This window comes from Phyllobates terribilis, unplaced genomic scaffold (assembly GCF_046119375.1).
Source record: "Phyllobates terribilis strain yellow unplaced genomic scaffold, ASM4611937v1 Scaffold_3__8_contigs__length_932513732, whole genome shotgun sequence".
Classification (NCBI taxonomy): Eukaryota; Metazoa; Chordata; class Amphibia; order Anura; family Dendrobatidae; genus Phyllobates; species Phyllobates terribilis.
In genome coordinates, this window is record NW_027362763.1 from 190,558,000 (window position 1) to 190,580,627 (window position 22,628).

At 50.9% G+C, this 22,628-nt stretch overlaps 1 protein-coding gene across 2 annotated transcripts in view; it reads right to left on the reverse strand.

Annotated features, from left to right (window-relative positions):
• Positions 1-99, reverse strand: part of LOC141258006 (uncharacterized) — a 104,634-nt gene extending 104,535 nt beyond the window's left edge. The window contains exon 1 of one of the 2 annotated variants that reach the window (XM_073672997.1): positions 28-75. The gene's annotated coding sequence lies outside the window, so the exon portion shown is untranslated. Of the gene's footprint in view, positions 1-27 lie in introns of both variants that reach the window. The other variant, XM_073672996.1, reaches the window with a different exon arrangement.
• Positions 100-22,628: the final 22,529 nt, after the last annotated feature.

Sequence of the window (22,628 nt, forward strand, 5' to 3'; positions counted from 1 at the left end):
CAACAAGTATAAGAGCTAAGCACTCACCTTTCATTGCTCACATATAGTTCCTCTTGAATGAGGCAACTGTGTTTAGTGAGAACAAATATGTTCATTTCTGCATGAAATAGGAGAAGTATCATTGTTTCAGTAGTGTAATCTCGGTATCACGTTACACAATCTACTGTATATTTCTGCTTTTGTTCACAATGATGTCTTCATCCTAGTAAATGTATTTGGCATATTGCAGGTATTAATAATTAACAGGAATTGTGTCATCTTCCAGGGTACTGGCAATGGTTTGTGGGTAGCCAAAATATGAAAATATTATATATTTTCCAATATATATATGGGGAAAAGTATTTTCCATTGATGCAATATTTGATTTTAGGCCTTTACTTCTTCACAGTCTATATATTCTCATTGAATGGTATAAATCGTGTGATTGATTGGTACACTACAAAAATGGGGCAGACGGAACTGAACCAGGGCAAGACAAGGGAGGCTTAAAGGGGTGCTCTGATCCAAAATATACCTTTTTAATTTCACGATAACCTGGCAATTTGGTGATCATGGCTTTAGCTGCATGTGGCCAAGCATGTAGTTTTACTTTCCCAAGTAAATGGCCTGAATTAATTAATGGCCTGAATTCAACAAATTGTAAACTGCTTTATGTTAGTGCCTCTCTTTGGTTATAGAAGGGACCTAAAGCAGGGAATCTTCTTCTGTGACACACATATAACATAATAGAGTTTACAGAAAAGGGGAAGATTTTCTTCCAAATTTTGTAGTGTGTTTGTGGGATTTTTGACCAATACATACAAAAAAGCATTTAAGTCCATGGGTGTTTTCCAGAAACAAACAGCAATTCTTTTTGCTGAGTGAAAATTGCAAATCTGCCGTTGTAGTGCCCATTACGTTGTAGTGCCCAGTACATTGTAGTGCCCAATACGTTGTAGTGCACGTATATTATGCCCAGCCTAATTTGTACTTCGTGGCGCCCCCGCTCCACGTCGGTGTCCCTAATGTCCCTACAAAGACCCTTATCTTAATATTAACAAAACCACAATGGTGAGATAGGATTAATCTGTATTCCCTCCCTGTCGGTGTACTACCTAACTTTGGTGTCCTACCATTCTGAGTATCATTGTTGTTTGTTTATGCATTGTTTCAGTCCTTTTTACATTAAATTATTAAAAGTTATTTTTTAGGTTTTTTTTTTCTTATGGTTGTCTTTGCTTCTGGAGACATGTAAATTAGGCAAGCTCTCATCACTACAATACTGACAAACATGTGGATGCTAAATGGGGTTTAGGCACACTATGGGGCTCAGCAGAGAGGGGGACATTTTGATTTGTTTGGATTTGGGAGCGCAGAATTCGTTGGATTCCTTTTAGGGAAGACATTTCGCTTTTCCAGAGCCTTTGTGCTATCAGTAACATGGAAGTATATTACCATTGACAGCTGACAGACCTGAGTGGGACTTGCTTTTTTGTGGATTCAGTTGAAGCTTTTATTGGAAACATTTTACATAACGTTTGGGATCACATTTATCCTGCGCTCTACGCTGAGCACTTGCTTTGGGGTTTTCATCTCATTCTCCGAATGAAGTTTTGAGATGACCCCCCCGAGGGATCCATTCACTATAATGAGGCAGCAAAGTTACTCTGGTCTCTGTCTGGCCTTTGTTCAGCTGTGTCCTTCTTTTCAGAGGTTTACAAAACGGTGGCCGACTGGCTGTATGAACACAGCCAAGTATGTTTGACTCTGTAGTATTTCACACAAAAAATACTTTAAATATCCGACTAGTTACCTGTGCAGCTTGGATCCTTGCAGCTTATCCCCGTTCTCTGGCCTGAAGTGACAAGTCTCTCCCTGCATGCACGTATAGGGAGAGACCCATCACTCCAAGGCAGCAGGACTAGTCTACCCGGCGACTTTTTTCTGAAACACTTCAGCTTTTCAGAGTAAAACATATCTGGCTGAAATCGTGCAGCCAGAGTTTGATACATGGTGCCCGTCCCACGGGCAGCATGTATCAGCTGTTAGGTTCTTTTTAATTCCTTTTTATGTTAATGTTTTGAATGATTTTTCCTGCAGACTGATCTGCTACAGAAACCAGGATTTATCCGAAAACGATGATATTTACAATTTATTATTCCAATAGTAGAGAAGTGACTTATGGATGAAGAACCATGAATATAACCTGTCCATAGAGGAGTCTATATGAGGAAGACCCATGTAAAAACACGATGCCCTCTATCCACCTACACAGTCAGTGAGATTAGAGAACATGACATCATGACATATGACCCCGCCTCTGCTTAGCCTGGAATGTATATATACATTTATATACACTTATATAGCATTTATTACAGGGAAATTGGCTCAGTGGTTAGCACTGTAGCCTTGCTACACTGGGGTCTTTGCTCAAATCCCAGCAAGGACAACATTTATTTTATTTCTTTATTTTACTCACTTATATAGCGCCATTAATTCCACAGAGCTTTACAGACATATTATTACTGTCCCCATTGGAGCTCACAATCTAAATTCCCTATCAGTGTGTGTTTGGAATGTGGGAGGAAACCCACACAAACACAGGGAGAACAACATCTGCAAGGAGTTTGCGTGAGTTTCTGATTCGGTCGACAGGGGAGGGTTACTCGGATACCGGGATGGATGGGCTACTTCTGTGGGGATCACGGTCATAGGCGGATTATAATGAGGGCAATCCGGACTACCGCCCGGGGCCCGAGGCCCCAGGGGGCCCATGAATTGCTCCCATTATAATGCGTATTTTTTTCGGTCACAGGCACAGCCACGCTGGCCGAAGGTTAGATGATCACGGTCACCGCTGCGGGCCCGCAGCTGTAGGCGGTTTGAATCATGCTGTGTCGCCCCGCCCTGCCAGTGCCACATGACGCTCCCATCTGGCTCCGCAGCTGTCTATTCACTAGCACGGGCATGCAGTTTAAATGCTGTTGGGACCGCCCTGCCTGACGTCATGTGGCAGGGCGGTCCCAACATCATTTAAATTGTCCTCCCGTGATAGTGAATATACAGCCGCGGCGGCCAGATGGGAGCGGCTGCGCGATGCAGGCGGCCAGCGTGTCTGTGAGTGGCTGGCTGCTGTTGGGACCGCCCTGCCTGACGTCATGTGGCAGGGCGGTCCCAACATCATTTAAATTTCCCGCCGGTGCGACTGCAATTACAGAGCTGCCTGATGCAGCCAGCGTGTCTGTGAGTGGCTGGCTGCTGTTGGGACCGCCCTGCCTGACGTCATGTGGCAGGGCAGTCCCAACATCATTTAAATTTCCCGCCGGCGCTAGTGCAAATACAGAGCTGCCTGATGCAGCCAGCGTGTCTGTGAGTGGCTGGCTGCTGTTGGGGCCGCCCTGCCTGACGTCATGTGGCAGGGCGGTCCCAACATCATTTAAATTTCCCGCACACTGTCTACTCCCTCCCCCCATCATCTTAGAAATTTTGCTTGTGTGCCACCCCAGGTCTGGTCGCCACAGTGGCAGCAATGTCATGTCTGAGAGCAGGTGGGAGGTTCCCTGGTTGGGGACAATTAGCATGCAGCACCTCCTGCCTCAGTCCAGGGAGGGGAGAAATCTGCCCTTTATAAACTGGATCTGGGGCGGGGTTAGACAGTGAAGTTCCAGAGAAGTTCCAGACAAGCTGCAGATAGGGACAGGTCAGCAGCAGGCTGAGGAGTCCCTGTAGGCAGAGGAGGAACACGAGGCCAGGAGGGGAGCTAGAAGAGCTCATCCTGGCTAGAGACTTACAAAGCCGCACACTGGAGTCCGAGGCTGTGAGGGTTATAAGCCCAGCAGCAGAAAACCACCACACAGGGGACTTCAAGTCCTCTGGCCCAAGGAAGCCCGGAGGTTCAGCCACACGAGAGGGACCATTACTGCCCCGGAGGGGTGAGAAGTACGGAAGGCCCGAGTCACCAGTCATACGGGTGAGAACAACACGGTACACTCAGAGACGTGGGCTACCACTACACTACAGCAGGATAACCAAGAAAGAGTGAAGTCAACACGGTAGGCCTACAAACTCCCCCTGACGAGTGGGATTCCCCAGTTGCTCTCAGACTGACCAGGCCTCCATTGTTAACCTGTATTCAGGACGGGTCCCTTAATACCACCAACAGTAAAGACCCTGAATTGCATGACAGACTCCGTGTGGTTACTGCTGCTCCCGCGCACCATCACCACCAACATCCCTATTTACTGCCCTGAGGCTATACTCCTCCCGTGGGGAGTTATACTATCTTCTGCTGCACCCACAACACCACCCTCAGCGGTCTGCCCTGCAGCGGCGGTTCACTCTGACCGCAATCCACGGGTGGCATAGTCGGACATTCAGCATATAGACTGCCATTTGGTTTGACCGCCCTGGGCACGGACCGGGTCCCCACCACGCAAGGACTACAACCCCCAGCATCCACAATGGGTCCGGTTCCGGGTATCCCCACACACACACGGCCCAGGGGGCGCGTCAACTTTTGGTGTAGTCGGCAGGATTTCGTGCCCGCCACCAACGGGTACTGCGTGCCTGAGGAAAGACTGTAAAACTTACTTTGATGGAGTTTCCCGCCATCCGCAGCCGTTTCCCGCCATCCGCGGCCATTTTCCCGCCATCGGGCGCCATCTTTGGGACGCCGCGCGGGGAGAAGAGGGACGTGGACGACGAAAGCGCACGAGAACTGGAGCCCCGCCTTATGCACGGACGCTGCGCAAAGTCCTGAAAGGAGCCGAGCGGAGGCTGACGTCACCAGGACGCGACGCAAGGTCCTCAACCCTGACGGTCGCCTGCGGAGCCGCGACCTACAGAAGAAAAGCAACGGAAGGTAGGCCACGGTTGACTAGGGGGGAAGAAGATGTTGGAAGCGGAGGGAACTGTAATGCCGTTCACGATGCCTTACATCCCCGGAGCGGCCTGGTTGCCTCAGTACTCAGGGGAGTCGCATACCCTGAGCGACTTTAAAGAGAGACTATATAGCCTATTTAAAGTATACCCCCTGACGGAGGGACAAAAAGTGAGCATACTGATAGGCCAGTTAACCGGCGCGGCCCAACGAGAAGTAAAGTCCTGGTCAGTCAGGGACAAGGGGACCGTGAAGGAGATTCTAGCCTGTCTAAAGGACACTTTTGATACCCGCACCTCAGCAGAGATCAAAATGAGATTTTATGGGTGCAAGCAGCGGGCCCAAGACAGTATAAGAGACTATGCTTTGAATTTGCAAGAGGCCCTGAGAGCCATCAAGCAGGCAGACCCTGACAGTGTGAGCAATGCAGATGAACTGCTGACTGAACAATTCATTGAGGGTCTGCTGTCCAGCGCCCACCGAACTCAGTTACGCCTGATGGCCCTGCAGAACCCTGAGTTAGACTTTGCACAGTTTAAGGACAGAGCCATCCGGGTACTCCGAGAACCCTCACCCGGTGGCGTTGCGGCCTCCAGGCGCCCTGCTATCACTTATCACCAAGAGGCAGCGCCCCAGTCTACAGAATCTGCAGGAGCCAACGCACAGAATAGTACCCCGTCTACAGACCTGCACCATCCGGTCCAAGAACTGACTAAAAGCGTTGCCGCACTAACCAGGACTGTGCAGTCGTTGCAGGTATCCTCTCCAGGAAAGATCCAGCTGGCTACCAGTCCGGAGGACGTCCCGTGGTGCCGACAGAAGAGGATCCCACCGTTCAGAGGGAAGCCAACGGACTGCTACGACCAGGATGGACAACCCATCTGCCGCTGCTGCTGCCAGCCAGGACATATTACGAGGTACTGTAATTTAAACAGGCCCAACCTGGGGCAGAGGGCCAACCCCCAGGTGTAAGATCATCAGGCCCGTCAAACTGGCGTGACAAGTTTGTGGGGGGACGACCGGTCTTGCCTGTGGTACTGGATGGCATTCCTATGAGTGCACTGTTGGACACCGGGTCACAGGTAACCACCATCCCCTATGTACTTTTCAAGCGGTACTGGGATGACACGGATATTACCCGCTACCCAGATAATGACTTGAGCATCATCGCCAGCAATGGTCAACCCGTGCCGCAGGTGGGGTTCAAGGAGGTGACCATCAAAATTGGTAAAGTTGAACTGCCGGCGTAGGGACTGATTATTGTGGAAATTGACCGTCGTGAAAGTCACCCTAAAATAACCTTGGGTACTAACGTTATTGAAAATTGTCTTTCTGAGATAATTGCTATATTACAGCAGGTTGCAACAAATGCCAGCTCCAGCCAGCAGCGTGTCTTACAAAAAGATATCAGAGCCCTGATGAAGCGGCAACAGGTGGAACTGTCTGGTGGTGAGATTGGTAGCGTTAGGATGAGTGACCCATTCCCTATTGCCATGCCCCCAAAAAGTGAAATGGTGATCTGGTGCCGGTCTGCAATCGGGTTAAGAGGTAGAGACTACCAAACTATGGTAGAACCCGTTTACTCAGACAGTAGGCCCACCATTTTGACAGCACGGGGGTGGTTGATGTCCGCCATGGGAGGGTACCAGTCCGCATCCTAAATATTGGGGAAAGAGAAGTACACTTGCCCCTGTATGCCACTCTAGCCAAATTGTTTACCATTAACCAGAACTCTGTAAAGGCCGTGGAACCCTTGCCTCCATCTCAACCAGAGCAGAGGAGGGTAACGGCTCCAAGAAACAAATGGAAGACTGGTGTCAGAAATTGCATGTGGGCACCGACTCCACTCCCTCATACCAAAAACAGGGAGTCTACCGGGTGGTTCAGAAGTACGAAAGAGTCTTTAGTAAACATCCGCTAGACTTTGGGCAAGTAAAGGGGGTGGAACACCAAATCCTCACAGGAGATCATCCACCCATAAAAGAGAGATACCGGCCTGTACCCCCTGCACACTATCAGAATGCCAAGGGTATGTTGCGAGAAATGAAGGAGGCTGGGGTGATCAGGGATAGCTGTAGCCACTGGGCAGCTCCTCTAGTTCTTGTAAAAAAGAAAGATGGCACGTTGAGGATGTGTGTAGATTATAGAAAGGTCAACAGAATAACACACAAAGATGCGTACCCGTTACCTAGGATAGAGGAGTCTTTGGCTGCATTAAAATCTGCTAACTTCTTCTCTACTTTGGATCTCACTCGCGGGTACTGGCAGGTTCCTGTAGCAGAGTCGGACAAGGAGAAGACCGCCTTCACCACCTCAATGGGTCTTAGTGAATTCAACTGTATGCCGTTCTGACTCTGCAACGCCCCAGGGACCTTCCAGAGGCTGATGGAGTGCTGTTGTGTCACCCCAGGCCTGGATGCCACAAATATTAAAGTCTGTGTCTGAGAGCAGGAGGGAGGTTACCTGGTCAGGGACAATTAGCATACAGCACCTCCTGTCCCAGGCCAGTAGGGGGAGCAGGCTGCCCCTATAAAAGCTGGTACTGGGGGCAGGGTTAGAGAGAACTGGATGACCTAGCTCAGGACTGAGACTAGTCCCAGAGAGGAGGGACAGTTCGGCTGTAGCCAAGGAGTCCGTGAGGCAGTGGAGAAGCTGCGAGCCAGGGACAGAGGCGACGAGAGCCGGTCCTGGCTGAGAGAATCACTACCGGACATTGGGGTCCGAGGCTGTCAGGGTTGCAAGCCCGGCAGCAGAGAACCAACCCGCAAGGGATTTCAGGTCCCTTGGCCTAAGAAGCCTGTAGGCTCCGCCACACAGAGGGACCAGTACAGCACGGAGAAGCAACAGGTACCTAAGGCCTGAGTCGCAAGCCATACAGGCGAAGTACACGGCCAGCTCAGGGATGTGGGCTATTACACCACGAAAAGGGGGATAGTCAGCAAGGGCAGAGAGAGAACGGTAGGCCTTCACACTCACCCTGACCAGTGGGGCTCGCCCGAATGCTCTCAGACACCCAGGCCCATTCCTACCCAGTACTCCTGTTGGGTCATTAGTAATACCAACAATAAAGACCCTGGACTGTTTGAAGCGGATTCTGGACTCTTATTATTGCGGCCTGCACTATCACCCCCAGCATTCACATACGCTGCCCTGAGGCTACACTCTTCCCGTGGGGAGTTATCCTATCCCTGTGCTGCACACCAACATCAGCCTCAGCGGTCTGCCTTGCAGCGGCGGTCATCCCTGACCGCAATCCACGGGTGGCTTAGTCGGACATTAATAACTCTACAAATAGACTGCCACAGCATTTGGTCTGACCACCCTGAGCCACGGGATCGGGTTGCCACTACTACCCCCATCATCGCACTGAAGCCCGGTTCTGGGTGCCCCACGGCCCAGGGGGCGGGTCAGCTTTTGGCGTAGTCGGCAGGATTGTGATCAACCCACCACAAACGGTATTGCATGCCTGAAAAAGACTTTGTACTTACCTGAGTGAAGTTTCCCGCCATCTGGAGCCGTTTCCCGCCATCTTCAGCCGCTTTCCCGCCATCTTCAGCTGTTTTCCCGCCAACGGACGCCATCTTCGGGACGCCGCGCGGGAAGAAGAGGGGCGTGGACGTCCAAACCGCGCGAGACCTGAAGCCCCGCCCTACGCACCGACGCTGCGCAAGGTCCTGGAAGGAGAGAGAGCGACGCTGACGTCACCAGGACGCGACGCAAGGTCCTCGCCCGGAGCAGCACCAGCGGAGCCGCGGTCTACGGAAGAGGATCAACGGAAGGTAGGCCACGGTTAACTAGGGGGGAGGAAGATGACGGACGTGGAGGGACCTTCTACCACCAGCGTGGCTGCAGCAGTGGTGATGCCGTTCTCCATGCCCTACATCCCCGGAGCAGCCTGGCTGCCCCAATACTCAGGGGAATCCCATACATTATCTGACTTTAAGGAAAGACAGCACAGTTTATTTATAGTTTATCCCCTGACAGAAGAACAGAAAGTGAGCATTCTGACGGGGCAGCTAACCGGTGCAGCCCAGCGGGAAGTGAAATCATGGTCAGATGAGGAGAAAAGGACTGTAAAGGACATTCTGACCCGGCTGCGGAGTACCTTTGATACCTGTACCTCAGCAGAAATCAAAATGCGGTTCTATGGCTGTAAGCAGCGAGCCCAAGATAGTATCAGAGACTATGCCTTGAACCTGCAAGAAGCTCTGGGAGCAATTAAACAAGCTGACCCTGGCAGCATGCACTGTTGACTGACCAGTTCATAGAAGGTCTGCTGTCCAGCGCCCACAGAACCCAGCTGCGACTCCTGGCCCTTCAGAACCCCGAGTTGACTTTTGCGCAGTTCAAAGATAGGGCCATCCGGGTCCTCCGAGAACCCACACCAGGTGGCGCTGTAGCTTCCAGGCGCCTTGCCATCACTTACCACCAGGAGGCAGCGCCCTACCCCGCAGACCTTGTGGGGGCTGATGCACAGGCCCTAAATCCATCCCAGCCTGCCAACCTGCACCATCAGGTCCAAGAATTAACCAAGAGTGTGGCTGCATTGACCAGGACCGTACAGTCGTTGCAGATGGGACCGTCAAGACCAATCAAGCTGGCTTCCAGTCCGGAGGATGTCCCGTGGCGTCGACAGAGGAGGATCCCGTCGTTCAGAGGGAAGCCCGCCGACAGTTACACCGAGGATGGACAGCCGATTTGCCGCCGTTGCAGCCAGCCAGGACACATAGCCAGGTACTGTACTTTAAATGGGTCCGACCTGGGGCAGAGGGCCAACCCTCAGGCATAAGGTCATCAGGCCCGTCTAATTGGCACGATAAGTACGTGGGGGGACGCCCGGTCTTACCCGTAGTGCTGGACGGTATCCCCATGAGTGCACTGCTGGACACCGGGTCCCAAGTGACTACTATCCCCTACGTACTTTTCAAGCGGTACTGGAGTGACGCGGATATAATCCGTTATCCAGACAGTGACTTGAGCATCATCACCAGCAATGGCCAGCCCGTGCCGCAGGTGGGGTTCAGAGAGATGACCATTAAGATTGGTAAAGTTGAACTGCCGGCACAGGGAGTGATCATTGTGGACATTGACAGTCGAGAAAGTCACCCAAAAATAACCTTGGGTACTAATGTGATTGAAAACTGTCTTTCAGAAGTAATTGTGATTTTGCAGCAGGTGGCGATGAATGCGAGTTCCAGCCAACAGAGGGTCCTCCAGAAAGAGATAAGAGCCCTGATGAGACGGCAACAGGTAGAACTGTCTGGTGGTGAGATCGGTAGCGTGAGGATGAGCGACCCGTTCCCCATTACCATGCCTCCCAAAAGTGAAATGATGATCTGGTGTCGGACTGCAATCGGGTTAAGAGGGAGAGACTACCAAGCCATGGTAGAACCCATGTACTCAGACAGCAGGCCCACCATTTTGACAGCCAGGGGGGTGGTTGATGTCCGCCATGGAAGGGTGCCCTTCCGGATCTTAAACATCGGGGAAAGGGAAGTACACTTGCCCCGGTACGCTACACTAGCCAAATTGTTTGCCGTCGAACACAATGCTATCAGGGTCGTGGAACCCTTGCCTCCATCTCTCCCGGTGGAGGGTAATGGCTCCCAGAAACACAAGGAGGACTGGTGCCAGAAACTCCATGTGGGTGCTGACTTCACTCCCCTGCACCAAAAACAAGGAGTCTACCGGGTGGTTCAGGAGTACGAGAGAATTTTTAGTAAGCACCCGCTAGACTTCGGCCGAGTAAAGGGAGTAGAACACCACATCCCCACGGGGAGCCACCCACCAATAAAAGAGAGACACAGACCTGTACCCCCTGCACATTATCAGAACGCAAAGGGCATGCTGAGAGAAATGAAAGAATCTGGGGTCATTAGAGATAGCTGTAGCCCCTGGGCAGCCCCCTTGGTTCTGGTAAAAAAGAAAGACGGTACCATGAGAATGTGCGTGGACTATAGACAAATCAATCGTATCACCCATAAAGACGCGTACCCGTTACCTAGGATAGAGGAGTCTTTAGCAGCTCTAAAATCAGCTAATTTCTTCTCTACTTTGGACCTTACTAGCGGGTACTGGCAGGTTCCTGTGGCAGAGGCTGACAAGGAGAAGACCGCCTTCACCACCCCAATGGGATTGAGCGAATTCAACTATATGCCCTTCGGGCTCTGCAACACGCAAGGGACCTTCCAGAGGCTGATGGAATGCTGTCTAGGGCACCGAAACTTCGAGACGGTCCTACTTTACCTGGACGACATGATTGTCTATTCGAAGACTTACGAGGACCATCTAAAGCACCTGGCCGAGGTGTTCGAAGCCCTGGCAGGCTATGGCCTGAAGGTGAAACCCTCAAAGTGTCACCTGTTGAAACTGAAGGTCCAGTACCTAGGACACGTGGTGAGTGCAGAGGGAGTAGCCCCCGACCCCGACAAGGTTACAGCCATCAATAGCTGGCCAAGCCCCTCTAACATCAAAGAAGTGAGGCAATTCCTCGGGTTGGTAGGCTACTACCGAAGGTTCATCCCCGGGTTCACAAAGTTGGCAGCTTCAATGCAGGACCTCCTGATAGGTCAATCCAAGACCAGAAGCCAAAAGCCACCCTTTAAGTGGGACAAGCCGGAAGAGGAGTCCTTCCGCCAGTTGAAGATGGCCCTAACGGGGGATGAGATCATGGCCTACCCCGATTATGGCCAGCCTTTTATCCTCCACACAGACGCCAGCAATGTGGGGCTGGGAGCCGTACTGTCACAGAACCAACAGGACAGAGAAAGGGTGATCGCGTATGCCAGCCGGAAGCTGAGGCCCACTGAAAGAAACCCGGAGAATTACAGCTCCTTCAAGCTAGAATTCTTGGCAGTGGTGTGGGCCGTCACAGAGCGGTTTAAGCATTACCTGACTTCCGCAAAGTTCACTGTATACACGGACAACAACCCGCTGACACACCTGGACAATGCAAGACTAGGTGCCCTAGAACAGCGGTGGATGGCCCGGCTATCCAATTATGACTTCACCATCAAATACCGGGCAGGCAGAACCAACGCCAACGCAGACGCCCTATCAAGAATGCCCCACCTACCTGAAGGAGAAGAAGACTCGGAAGAGCTGGAGGAAGTAGAGCTCCCTGCTTTCCACCGGTATGGGGCCACTCAGTATTCTCACCGGGTAAGAGACAAAGACCTAACCACCATCATGTTCAACCCCTTACCCCACCACGGCTGGGCTGAAACGCAAGATAGTGACCCTGCGATTTGCCTGGTGAAAGACATGCTAACCCAGGCAGACGCTAGCCCTGGCCCGGACGCTCCAGAGGAAGCCAAGCAGTTATGGAAAGAGAAAAGCAGGCTATTCCTCTACGACGGTAAGCTGTGAAGAAGGCTTGTTAACCACCGGACGCACGAGCTGACCTGGCAGGTAGTGGTCCCGAGGCGAGATGCAGAAATGGTCCTGGAGGCCTACCATGACAGAGCGGGACACTTCTGGTGGAAGAAACTGGAATTCCTACTGAGAGAGCGGTTCTACTGGGTCGGTATGAGAGGGGCCAAAGAAAAGTGGAGCAGGGACTGCGGCCCATGCCACCTCAGAAGGAAGGACCGTACCAGCCAGAAGACACCCTTGAGACCCATTGTCACCAGGCAGCCTCTTGAGCTGGTAGCTCTGGACCATGTGAAGTTGGCTCCAAGCCGGTCCGGCTACATCTATGCCCTCACGATTGTGGACCATTACTCCCGGTTCCTGGTGGTGGTTCCTGTTAAAGACCTGACAGCCCAAACAGCGGCCAGAGCCTTCCAGTAACACTTCTGCCATCCACACGGGTATCCGGAACAGGTCTTGACAGATCAAGGTCCAGCGTTTGAGGCTGAAGTATTCCAGGAGTTCTGCAACCTCTATGGCTTTAGGAAGATTAGGACAACGCCTTACCACCCGCAAACCAACGGGCTGTGTGAGAAAATGAACAATATCGTCATTGATCTCCTTAAGACGTTGCCCCTGGAAGAACGCAGCCTGTGGCCGGAGAAGCTGCCAGACCTGATTGACTTGTACAACCATATCCCTTTGAATGCTACCAATTGCACCCCGGCTTACCTGATGCGAGCAAGACCAGGTAAGCTGCCGATAGACCTGGAGATGGGAGTCCTGACACCCGAGGACACCTCCCCAGATGCGAACTGGGATACGGAACGGCGGCTACAGTACATGAAGGTACAGGAGAGTGTGGAGAGGAGTCTGGCTCAAGCGAGACAAAAGCAGGAGAGGCTCTTCAACCAACACGCCCCTGCTGGTCCCCTGGAACCTGGTGAGCAGGTCCTGAAGCGGAAGAGAAGGCTTCACAAGCTGGACGACCAGTGGGAGAGAGACCCGTACACAGTACTGCAGTCCGACCACAACAACCCGAAGGTATGTGTGATTACCAAGGATGGAGGAGAAACCACTAGCACCATCTCCAGAGACCACCTAAAACGGTGCCCCGAGCAGCTACAGAGTCCAAGTGACGATCAAGATGGCCTTGAACCCGCAGAGGACAAGGAAGAAATGATCAGCACCGTTCTCGGAGAGTTCCCCCGGTCCTGGACTCGGATAAATGACGCAATAGTGGTACCCGTCCTACACTTCCTTCAACCTACCCAGCAAGAGCCTACAGGAGAGCAGGAAGAACAAGAAGAAAAAGCAGCCACAGAGGCAGAAGAACCCTTGCCAGCAGCCCAGGAGAGTCAACCCTCTGCTGACAGTGAGACTGCCATGCCTGCGGTAAGCCAAAGAACCCGCAGACAGCTGCCTGCCCTGCCTGTAAACCCAGCTAGTAGCAATACCCTAAATACTAGTGGGGAAAGCCAGGTTAGACCACCACCAGACAGTGGGTTACGGAGGTCAACCCGGAGCACTAGGGGTCAAATGCCAGCTCGCTGGAAGATCTAAATGCACAGTGTATATATTTAATGTTTTTATGTTTGTACCCTGGTTATTAATACTGTTTTCCCAGTTTTTCTAGATATATGGACTAACAGGTTATGAACTTTCAGTAACCGGGACTTCCTTGTAAATATGTTCGGAGCCTAACCAAAGGAATGAATAAAGACTGTCAAGGACTCGGGGCAAGAACAGACCCCCACCTTGTTAAGGCTCCCGTTGTGTTGGTGAAATGGACACCCGGTCACGGATCATACTGTGACCCTCTCCTTTTGTTGGTGATATGGACACCCGGTCACAGACCACACTGTGACCTAAAGAACTCAATATGTGATGTTGTTTGTTATTTCCTTCCCTGTTGTGTTTATGGTCATGTATTTATACCCTGTATTTGTGTTTCTTGTTTAGTCCCGGAGTACTAAATTTTACTAGGGGGGAATGTGTCACCCCAGGCCTGGATGCCACAAATATTAAAGGCTGTGTCTGAGAGCAGGAGGGAGGTTCCCTGGTCAGGGACAATTAGCATACAGCACCTCCTGTCCCAGGCCAGTAGGGGGAGCAGGCTGCCCCTATAAAAGCTGGTACTGGGGGCAGGGTTAGAGAGAACTGGACGACCTAGCTCAGGACTGAGACTAGTCCCAGAGAGGAGAGACAGTTCGGCTGTAGCCAAGGAGTCCGTGAGGCAGTGGAGAAGCTGCGAGCCAGGGACAGAGGCGACCAGAGCCGTTCCTGGCTGAGAGAATCACTACCGGACATTGGGGTCCGAGGCTGTCAGGGTTGCAAGCCCGGCAGCAGAGAACCAACCCGCAAGGGATTTCAGATCCCTTGGCCTAAGAAGCCTGTAGGCTCCGCCACACAGAGGGACCAGTACAGCATGGAGAAGCAACAGGTACCTAAGGCCCGAGTCGCAAGCCACACAGGCGAAGTACACGGCCAGCTCAGGGACGTGGGCTATTACACCACGAAAAGGGGGATAGTCAGCAAGGGCAGAGAGAGAACGGTAGGCCTTCACACTCACCCTGACCAGTGGGGCTCGCCCGAATGCTCTCAGACACCCAGGCCCATTCCTACCCAGTACTCCTGTTGGGTCATTAGTAATACCAACAATAAAGACCCTGGAATGTTTGAAGCGGATTCTGAACTCTTATTATTGCGGCCTGCACTATCACCCCCAGCATTCACATACGCTGCCCTGAGGCTACACTCTTCCCGTGGGGAGTTATCCTATCCCTGTGCTGCACACCAACATCAGCCTCAGTTGTCTGCCTTGCAGCGGCGGTCATCCCTGACCGCAATCCACGGGTGGCGTAGTCGGACATTCATAACTCTACAAATAGACTGCCACAGCATTTGGTCTGACCACCCTGAGCCACGGGATCAGGTTGCCACTACTACCCCCATCATCGCACTGAAACCCGGTTCCCGGTGCCCCACGGCCCAGGGGGCGAGTCACTGTCTGGGGCACAGAAATTTCGAGACGGTCCTACTCTACCTGGACGATGTCATTGTGTATTCCAAGACCTATGAGGACCATCTAAAGCACCTGGCAGAGGTGTTTGATGCCCTGGCAGGCTTCGGCCTAAAGGTGAAACCCTCCAAGTGTCATCTACTGAAGCGAAAAGTACAGTACCTGGGACACGTGTTGAGTGCTGACGGAGTAGCCCCAGACCCTGACAAGATCACGGTGATTAAGGACTGGCCAAGACCCTCCAGCATAAAGGAAGTGCGGCAGTTCCTTGGGTTGGTAGGCTACTACCGAAGATTCATCTCCGGGTTCACCAAAATGGCAACCCCTATGCAGGACCTCCTGTTAGGTCAGTCAAAGACTAAAAGTCAGAAGCCGCCCTTTAAGTGGGACAAGCTGGAGGAGTAGGCTTTCCGCCAGCTGAAGGTGGCCCTCACGGGGGATGAGATCCTGGCCTACCCTGATTACGGCCAGCCTTTTATCCTCCACACCGACGCCAGTAACGTGGGGCTAGGAGCCGTACTGTCCCAGATCCAGCAGGGCAGAGAACGGGTAATTGCTTATGCTAGCAGAAAGCTGAGACCCACAGAGAGAAACCCTGAGAATTATAGCTCCTTCAAGCTAGAGTTCCTGGCAGTGGTGTGGGCAGTCACCGAATGCTTCAAGTATTACCTGGCTTCTTCTAAGTTCACTGTGTACACGGACAACAACCCGTTGACACACCTGGACACTGCAAGACTTGGTGCCCTAGAGCAGAGATGGATGGCCCGGCTGTCCAATTATAAATTTACTATCAAATACTGGACAGGGCGCGGAAATGCCAATGCAGATGCATTGTTCAGAATGCCTCACTTGCAGGACGGGGGAGAGGATCCAGAAGAACTGGAAGAAATTGAGCTCCCTGCATTCCACCGTCATGGGATCACCCAGTGTTCCCACTGCGTAAAGGAGAGGTGCTCTGCCACCGCTACGTTCAATACCTTACCCCTCCACAGCTGGGCAGAGACACAAGATAGTGACCCTGCAGTCCACCTGGTAAAAGAGATGCTGACCCAGGCTGATGCCCACCTTGATCCGGATGCTCCAGAAGAGGCCAAACAGCTGTGGAAGGAGAGGAGCAAGCTGTTTCTCTACGAGGGGAGGCTGTGCCTCAGAACCGTCAACTATCGAGCACATGAGCTGATCTGGCAGGTAGTGGTCCCAAGGCTGGGATGCGGCTATGGTCCTAGAGGCATACCATGACTGAGCAGGGCATTTTGGATGAAAGAAGCTGGAGTACCTGTTGCGTGAGCGGTTCTTCTTGGTAGGCATGAGAGGGGTTATCGAGAGATGGTGCAGAGACTGTGGCCCGTGCAACCTAAGGAGGAAGGACCGCGCCAGCCAGAAGACCCCCCCTGCGACCCATCATCACAAAGCAGCCCCTTGAGCTGGTGGCCCTGGACCACGTAAAGCTGGCTCCAAGCAGATCGGGATACGTCTACGCCCTCACAATCGTAGATCACTACTCCCGGTTCCTAGTGGTGGTTCCTGTCAAGGACTTAACAGCTCAGACGGCCGCCAGAGCCTTTCAGCAGCATTTCTGCCACCCCCACGGGTATCCAGAGCAAGTGTTGACTGATCAAGTTCCAGCGTTCGAGGCTGAAGTCTTCCAGGAATTCTGCAACCTGTATGGCTGCAGGAAGATAAGGACAATGCCTTACCACCCCCAAACCAACGGGATGTGTGAGAAAATGAACCAGGTAGTAATAGACCTGCTCAAGACGTTGCCCCTGGAGGAACGCAGCCTGTGGCCTGAGAAACTGCAGGATCTGGTGGACTTGTATAACCATATCCCAGTGGGTTCTACCAACTGCACCCCGGCTTACCTAATGAGAGCAAGACCTGGTAAGCTGCCAATTGACCTTGAGACGGGAGTCCTGACACCCGAGGACACCTCCCCAGAAGCAGACTGGGACACAGAACGACAGCAGCAGTACCGGAAAGTACAGGAGAGTGTGGAGCGAAGCCTGTCTCAAGCAAGAGAGAGGCAAGAGAGGAATTACAACCAGTATGCTCCTGCTGCTCCCCTGGCACCTGGAAAGCAGGTCTTGAAGAGGAAGAGACGGCTCCACAAGTTGGATGACCAGTGGGAGAAAGACCTGTACACCGTACTGCCCTCAAGCCATGAAAACCCAAAGGTGTGTGTTATCAGTAAGGATGGAGGAGAGACCACAGCCACTGTCTCCAGAGACCACCTGAAGAGGTGTCCCGAACAGCTGCAAAGTGCTGATGAAGACCAAGATAGCCCTCAACCCGCAGAGGAAAGGGAAGAAATGGTCAGTACAGTGCTCGGAGAATTTCCACGGTCCTGGACACAAATCAACAACGCCATAGTGGTACCCGTCCTTACCTTTCCCCAGCCAGCCCCTCAAGGGCCTGCAGAAGAGCAAATAGTGTTGGAAGAGCAAGTGGCCCCGGAGGCAGAAAAGTCCATACCAGCAGCCCAGGAGAATAAACCCTCTGCTAGTAGTGAACCTGCCATGCCCATGGTGAGCCAAAGAGTACGCAGAAAGCTGCCAAACCTACCCGTAACATCTGCAAACACCTCTAGTGCAGACACGAGCACACCCAGTACACAGGGGGTGGAAACAGGGGACCCAACTAGAGTACCACCAGACAGTGGGTTACGTAGGTCCATCAGGAGCACTAGGGGTCAAATACCAGCTCGCTGGAGAATATTAAAATGTGATATAAATTGCAAATGTTAAAATGTTTGTTGCTTGTACACTAATTATGTTTTTCTAGTTACCCGACAGGGTTCATGGACTAACAGGTTATGGACAATGAATAACCGGAACTGTACCTTGTACATAGTTGCACCTGGTAAGGTGCCCTCTTTTGAAGACGACCACAGAACACAAAACCCGTGGAGGTGGCTGAAGACGTGGTCCAACTCCGGATCATCAACGCCCTGTAGCCACCCCAGGGCCTATGTGGAGGGTTTGGGACGGGTCCCTCAAAGTGCATCTTGGGTGACACGGACACCTGGTTACGGGAGCGCCGTGACCTAAAAAGACTAAACTTTTTGTATATATGTTACTGTATTGTTATTTCCTGTTGTGTTTTTGCAAAATGTATTTAGTCCCGGAGTACTAAATTTCACCAGGGGGGAATGTGGCACCCCAGGTCTGGTCGCCACAGTGGCAGCAATGTCATGTCTGAGAGCAGGTGGGAGATTCCCTGGTTGGTGACAATTAGCATGCAGCACCTCCTGCCTCAGTCCAGGGAGGGGAGAAATATGCCCTTTATAAACTGGATCTGGGGCGGGGTTAGACAGTGAAGTTCCATAAAAGTTCCAGACAAGTTGCAGATAGGGACAGGTCAGCAGCAGGCTGAGGAGTCCCTGTAGGCAGAGGAGGAACACGAGGCCAGGAGGGGAGCTAGAAGAGCTCATCCTGGCTAGAGACTTACAAAGCCGGACACTGGAGTCCGAGGCTGTGAGGGTTATAAGCCCAGCAGCAGAAAACCACCACGCAGGGGACTTCAAGTCCTCTGGCCCAAGGAAGCCCGGAGGCTCAGCCACACGAGAGGGACCATTACTGCCCCGGAGGGGTGAGAAGTACGGAAGGCCCGAGTCGCAAGTCATACGGGTGAGAACAACACGGTACACTCAGAGACGTGGGCTACCACTACACTACAGCAGGATAGCCAAGAAAGAGTGAAGTCAGCTCGGTAGGCCTACAAACTCCCCCTGACCAGCGGGATTCCCCAGTTGCTCTCAGACTGACCAGGCCTCCATTGTTAACCTGTATTCCGGTCGGGTCCCTTAATCCCACCAACAGTAAAGACCCTGAATTGCATGACAGACTCCGTGTGGTTACTGCTGCTCCCGCGCACCATCACCACCAACATCCCTATTTACTGTCCTGATGCTATACTCCTCCCGTGGGGAGTTATACTATCCTCTGCTGCACCCACAACACCAGCCTCAGCGGTCTGCCCTGCAGCGGCGGTTCACTCTCACCGCAATCCACGGGTAGCGTAGTCGGACATTCAGCATATAGACTGCCATTTGGTTTGACAGCCCTGGCCACGGACCGGGTCCCCGCCACGCAAGGACTACAACCCCCAGCATCCACAACGGGTCCGGTTCCGGGTATCCCCACACACACACGGCCCAGGGGGCGTGTCACTTGCATCATGTATTTCATTATTTGTATAAATATACAAGCAAAATTTCCAAGGTGGAGGGGTACATAGTGTGCAGGGGCATTTGCCCCATGTAGTTTCAGTCCACTCCCATCCCCCACATTTTTTACACAATGAAGGGATCCTTGGCAAAAGAATACTTGGTTAAAGTATTTTTTTTAACTGATGGTAAATTTTAGATTAAGAACTGTTTTTTAGGTTAGTTTCACTCGGCAGCTATTTGTTTCAATAATAATGTTTCAGGTATATGCTGACCCCCAACCCATCATGAGGGGGAGGGGGGGGGACACGCAGTCTCAACTGCCCGGGGCCCTGGCCATCCTTAATCCACCCCTGATCACGGTTGGTCGGTTCCCAGTTCCGTGCCCTGGACCGTCAGTAAAGGGATGGGGGTGAGGATGATGGGAGTATTGTGTCCTGACGCCTCCTGTGGTAACTGGTAAAATCGGTTACCAGCGCTGTGTATGGTTGCTGAGGTGATCGGCATACAGCTTGTACGAACGCTATAGGCAGTAATGTCAAAGTAGGCACACACAGACATTAAGTCTTTGTTTCAGTACCTTTCTTTTACTTATGTCCGGTAACAGGTACAGTTCAGGAAGGTAACCAGGTTTTCGGTGCAGGTAGATATTCACTCTGGAGATTTGTGAGGCCTCCTCTAACAATGTGTGTGTTGTTTGGGATCAGTCCTGCCTTAAGCTGAACCTGTCACCTTTTACTTTCTTTGGGGTCCTTCTCCACAACTGACAATGAGGACCTTTCCTTGGGGCTACCAATTCTCTTTCTGGGGCTACCAATTTCTCCTATACTTGGTCATGTTTGGCAACTCTTTCCCCTTCTTCTTCAGGGGGAGTAGATCCTCCTGATCTGTCCGGGTTTTCTATGCTATTCCTGAATTAATAGCAATCTTGGACTCCGGTGTCCTGGTGAGCTAAAGGGATAATCATTTTATCTCTTTCTTTCTCCTTCTAGCCTCCGTCCCTCTCTCTAGGGCGCTTCACAACACCGACCAGCTTCCTAGTTCAGGGCTTAACTGGTCCTCAGCCAACAGCTCTCTGTCTTTCCTCCTTCACCCGTCTCTAGACTAACTGCCGCTTTTGCTGTCTCCCTGGAAACTGACTCTTCCCCTCAGACCTGGGGTGGAAGGTGCTGTGTGTGCCCAAGTGTACATCTCTCCCTGCACCTATGGATCCTGTGGTAATCCCCCGCAGGGGTGCCACATTTCCTCCTCGTACTCCAGTTTCCTCCCACACTCCATAATGATATGGAATTGAGATTATGAGCCCCAATGACGTTAGTGATGCTAATGTCTGTAAAGTGCTGTGGAATTAATAATGCTATATATGTGAGTAAAGTAAATAATAAATAGGATAGACGGACCCAGCATTCTTCTGTTCTGATCCAGGACAATTTATTTTTCAGCTTAGCTCTAACATTAGGAGATTCAGAAAATGTTTGACCCTGCTACCACCTGATACACCTTCTACCTCAAGGATTCAAGGCCGAGAAATACCATCTTCTCTTTAAGCATCACATCTTTACTGTTTCTTGTAATAAAATAATTTAAATAAAATCAGTAAAATCTTTCTGATTTCCAAGTTGTTTTATTTCCTGTGATTGTATTTAGAAGAATATGAATAATAACTTATCCAATACTGTACACACATTACCCACCGTCATGCCCCACGACTTGGTAATCATACAGTATTCTATTGTATTGTTTTTGTTACACTGCTATGTAATTAGGTTTGCCTTTTAGAAGTTTGTCCTCCCTCTCTCCCTGTCTGTCTCCCTAGCTCTGATGTCAGTAACCCCTCCCTTCTTCTTCCCCAGTCTGTGTATATCAGCCATGTTTAGAAGTTCATATCTATACAGCTCTGGTCTTTTCGCCTACTGAATTGTGCAATACTACACAAATTCAGCTTAACAATAAACTTTCTTCTAGATACAGGGATGTCAAGCTCAAATACACAGAGGGGCAAAATAAAAAACTTGAACAAAGTCGTTTGCCAACCTTGAAATCTATTAAAAAAATGTCTACAATTGAAGAAGTTTTTCCTTATCATAAAATATAACAATGAACCTTTTCATATGGAAACAAACTTAAAGGGTTTGCCCCACGAACAAAGTACATTTTAATTAATAGACCCTAGAATAATATAAACACATAATATGTAAGAGCAGTAAAAAGCATGCGGCCCAATGGAGTAATTTAAATATGTAATAACAAAGGGAATAAAAACTTGAATTAATAAATAATACAGATAATAAAGCATGATGTGAACCAAAGTGCCCCCTCAAACACAGTATGTTACCACCACAGTGAATTCCTCCACAGTACCCACCACACGCACAGTATGATGACCCTATTGGACTGCCCTGGCAAAGTATGGTAACCTCAGCACAGCATGATGCCCTGTGATCCCCACATAGTCCTCCATACAGTATAATGGGCCCATCATAGTCTTCCTATACAGTATAATGGGCCCCACATAGTCTTCCATACAGTACAATGGGCCCCACATAGTCCTCCATATAGTATAACCGGCCACACATAGTCCTCAATACAGTATAATGGGCACCACATAATCCTCCATACAGTATAATAGGCCCCATATAATCTTCCATACAGTATAATGGCCCCACATAGTCCTCCATACAGTACAATGGCCCCACATAGTCCTCCATACAGTATAATGGCCCCACACAGCCCTCCATACAGTATAATGGGGGGCAGTGCCAGCATCGCCGACCAAATATAATAACCCTGCGGGCCAGATTTGCCTAGTGGGCCATAGTTTGACATGTGTGTTCTAGAATCTTCATACAGTGGTGGCTAAAAGTATTGGCACCCCTGCAATTCTGTCAGATAATACTCAGTTTCTTCCTGAAAATGATTGCAATCACAAATTCTTTGGTATTATTATCTTCATTTAATTTGCTTGCAAGGAAAAAACACAAAAAGAATTGTCCTAAAGCCAAATTGGATATAATTCCACACCAAACCTAAAAAAGGGGGTGGACAAAAGTATTGGCACTGTTTGAAAAATCATGTGATGCATCTCTAATTCTTGTAATTAACAGCACCTGTAACTTACCTGTGGCACCTAACAGGTGTTGGCAATAACTAAATCACACTTGCAGCCAGTTAACATGGATTAAAGTTGACTCAACCTCTGTCCTGTGTCCTTGTGTGTACTACATTGAGCATGG